Raw genomic sequence first — 4,160 nt, 5'->3', positions numbered from 1 at the left:
TTTGATGCTGAAAAGAATTATTAACTTTTGTCAATAAACTTTGGGATCAAATATATCATATATCAACTTTTTCCTTCTGTATCATGCATGTGCTTGATTCTTAGTCTCTCGTTTGTTTTGAAAACATTTTGAACACACACACTCAGCCTCAGTGGAGCAAACTCGCACACTCTTTCTGCATTTCTCCAGTCGTCAATCAATTTTTGTGACATATTCAAAAGTTATACACGTGTTATTCAAAGTAGCCTATATGGAAGACGTAATTGACCAAATGCTGAAAGTAGTGAAGAAACTTCTACGCAGAACGCTGTGTTCTGTGCGCTCCACCTCTCGGGGTTACCCCACTTATCAAAGCATTTGTTTATTCCAAAACTTTGGGTCACACCATAAAAATACTGATTTCCCCGAACAAAGCGACCCGTATAGCACGCGCAGCCACTTGTTCTCCCCCCTTTTTATACTTAGGTGAAGTTAGTTTTAAGTTGGATATTCGACAGACATTCGCAAGCAAGCCACTCCAACATTTCAAGTGCACCCGTATTGCAGACTTTACAGTAAACACACGGAGAGGACGACTGCAGCGTGTTCCAACTTCCTGTTTTCAAAATAAAATAAAAAGGAAAAAAAATTATATTTAAAGCAGAGATGAGCGACTGTGTATTAAGTTATTGAAAATTATGGACAGAACTGAATTGTGAAAATAAAAGGTGTATCTCATGTAGCAAGTGTAGTTACATGACCCCACACTGATTTGGAGTCAATTGATCACATGACCTGGAAGCTATTGAGCAAAAATGCTAATATTTACATATAAAAATTAATAAAAAAATATTAACAGATCTAAAATATAAAAATAAAAGGCGTATCTCATGCAGCAAGTGTAGTTACATGATCCCAAACTGATTTGGAGTCAATTGATCACATGACCTGGAAGCTATTGAGCAAAAATGCTAATATTTTCATATGAAAATTCATTAAAAATATGAACAGATCTAAAATGTAAAAATAAAAGGCGTATCTCATGCAGCCAGTGTAGTTACATGATCCCAAGCTGATTTGGAGTCAATTGATCACATTACATGGAAGCTATTGAGCAAAAATGCTAATATTTACATATAAAATTAATAAAAAATCATGAACAGATCTAAATTGTAAAAATAAAAGGCGTATCTCATGCAGCCAGTGTAGTTACATGATCCCAAACTGATTTGGAGTCAATTGATCACATGAACTGGAAGCTATTGAGCAAAAATGGCCGTTTTCATTTGGAAACTAAAACCGGGAACTCCGTCGACAAAGCCAGATAAAGGCCACAAAAAATCAATAATTGACTGGTGTAGATGAGGAGGAAGCCTCGTGTGTTTTCATTAATGCAGGTTTTTTGAGATAATTCCATTTTACCAGTTCATTTTCCTACCAGCCTTGTGTGTTTTCATTGATCAAGGTTTTTTGAGATAATTCCTTTTTACCAGTTCACTTTCCTAACATGGGCTGTGTTTCCGTCTTGACAAACATCCACAATTCATAGTAGTCTTTGCCGAAACCCGGGATTGAACCAGGGACCTTGAGATCTTCAGTCTGACGCTCTCCCAACTGAGCTATTTCGGCTACACAGGGCCTAATTCGGAGCTCGCTCCTTGGAGCTTAGGCGACAAAGCTGTGGAGCCAGATAAAGGCCACAAAAATTCAATAATTGACTGGTGTAGATGAGGAAGAAGCCTCATGTGTTTTCATTAATGCAGCTTTTTTGAGATAATTCCTTTTTATCAGTTTATTTTCCTACCTGCCTTGTGTGTTTTCATTGATCAAGGTTTTTTGAGATAATTCCTTTTTACCAGTTCACTTTCCTAAGGCCTATTTCAGACCAGGGCGGCAAAGCGTGGCGGAACGGAAGCGATTTTCACCGGCGGAGGTGAAAATACATGGAAACAGATCTGTCCTTGCACACCGACGCGGCGGTAGTCGGGCGGTAGCGGCGCGGAGACGCCTCCGTCCCGCGCTGCTTTTGGAAAATAGAACTCGAGCGGAATTTGGACGGCAGCGGCCGGCGGCTGCCGGCGGTGTCCCGTTGAAATGAATGGGGAATGCAGACAGGGCTGGAGCAGAACTACCGCGGCCGCGGACTGTCCGGTGTGAAAAGCCAAGTTGAACACACCGCCTGATAACCGGCGTAAGACTGCCGTCGTTTCGCTGCCGCCACGCCACGCTCTGGTCTGAAATCGGCCTAACATGGGCTGTGTTTCCCTCTTGACAAACATCCACAATTCATAGTACTCTTTGCCGAAACCCGGGATTGAACCGGGAACCTTCAGATCTTCAGTCTGACGCTCTCCCAACTGAGCTATTTCGGCTACACAGGGCTAAACTGGCCGTTTCCATTTGGAAACTAAAACCGGAGCGCGATCCTTGGAGCTTAGGCGACAAAGCTGGGGAGCCAGATAAAGGCCACAAAAATGCAATAATTGACTATTGTAGATGAGGAAGAAGCCTCGTGTGTTTTCATTAATGCAGCTTTTTTGAGATAATTCCTTTTTACCAATTCACTTTCCTACCAGCCTCGTGTGTTTTCATTGAGATAATTCCTTTTTACCAGTTCACTTTCCTACCAGCCTCGTATGTTTTCATTGATTTCATTGATCTAGGTTTTTTGAGATAATTCCTTTTTACCAGTTCACTTTCCAAACATAGGCTGTGTTTCCCTCTTGACAAACATCCACTATTCATAGTAGTCTTTGCCGAAACCCGGGATTGAACCAGGGACCTTGAGATCTTCAGTCTGACGCTCTCCCAACTGAGCTATTTCGGCTACACAGGGCCTATTTCGGAGCTCGCTCCTTGGAGCTTAGGCGACAAAGCTGTGGAGCCAGATAAAGGCCACAAAAACAATATAATTGACTGTTGTAGATGAGGAAGAAGCCTTGTGTGTTTTCAGTAATGCAGCTTTTTTGAGATAATTCCTTTTTACCAGTTCATTTTCCTACCAGCCTTGTGTGTTTTCATTGATCAAGGTTTTTTGAGATAATTTGTTTTTAACAGTTCACTTTCCTAACATGGGCTGTGTTTCCCTCTTGACAAACATCCACAATTCAGAGTAGTCTTTACTGAAACCCGGGATTGAACCAGGGACCTTCAGATCTTCAGTCTGACGCTCTCCCAACTGAGCTATTTCAGCTACACAGGGCTAAACTGGCAGTTTTCATTTGTAAACTAAAACCGGAGCGCGCTCCTTGGAGCTTAGGCGACAAAGCTGGGGAGCCAGATAAAGGCCACAAAAATGCAATAATTGACTGTTGTAGATGAGGAAGAAGCCTTGTGTGTTTTCATTAATGAAGCTTTTTTGAGATAATTTCTTTTCACCAGTTCACTTTCCCAACATTGGCTATTGTTCCCTCTTGACAAGCATCCACAATTCATAGTACTCTTTGCCGAAACCCGGGATTGAACCAGGGACCTTGAGATCATCAGTCTGACGCTCTCCCAACAGAGCTCTTTCGGCTACACAGGGCTACCTAAGCTCCAAGGAGCGAGCTCAGAAATACACCCTGTGTAGCCGAAATAGCTCAGTTGCGAGCTATCTCAAGGTCTCTGGTTCAATCCCGGGTTTCGGCAAAGACTACTATGAATTGTGGATCTTTGTCAAGAGGGAAACACAGCCCATGTTAGGAAAGTGAATTGGTAAAAAGGAATTATCTCAAAAAAGCTGCATTAATGAAAACACACAAGGCTTCTTCCTCATCTACAACAGTCAATTATTGAATTTTTGTGGCCTTTATCTGGCTCCCCAGCTTTGTCGCCTAAGCTCCAAGGAGCGCGCTCCGGTTTTAATTCCAAATGAAAACAGCCAGTTCAGCCCTGTACAGCCAAAATAGCTCAGCTGGGAGAGCGTCAGACTGAAGATCTGAAGGTCCCTGGTTCAATTCCGGGTTTCGGCAAAGAGTGCTATGAATTGTGGATGCTTGTCAAGAGGGAAACACAGCCCATGTTAGGAAAGTGAACTGGTAAAAAGGAATTTTCTCAAAAAACCTGTATTAATGAAAACACACGAGGCTTCTTCCTCATCTACAACTGTCAATTATTGCATTTTTGTGGCCTTTATCTGGCTCCACAGCTTTGTCGACGGAGCTCCCGGTTTTAGTTTCCAAATGAAAACGGCCATTTTT

At 42.2% G+C, this 4,160-nt stretch overlaps 1 non-coding gene across 1 annotated transcript; it reads right to left on the bottom strand.

The window, feature by feature from the left end:
- Window positions 1-3,423: 3,423 nt before the first annotated feature.
- On the bottom strand, window positions 3,424-3,496 carry trnai-gau (transfer RNA isoleucine (anticodon GAU)). The gene has a single exon. It is a non-coding gene; the product is annotated as a tRNA-Ile (tRNA).
- Between the last annotated feature and the right edge of the window lie 664 nt (window positions 3,497-4,160).

This window comes from Odontesthes bonariensis, chromosome 19, assembly GCF_027942865.1.
Source record: "Odontesthes bonariensis isolate fOdoBon6 chromosome 19, fOdoBon6.hap1, whole genome shotgun sequence".
In the NCBI taxonomy this organism is placed as follows: domain Eukaryota; kingdom Metazoa; phylum Chordata; class Actinopteri; order Atheriniformes; family Atherinopsidae; genus Odontesthes; species Odontesthes bonariensis.
This window is presented reverse-complemented; position numbering and strand designations above follow the sequence as displayed.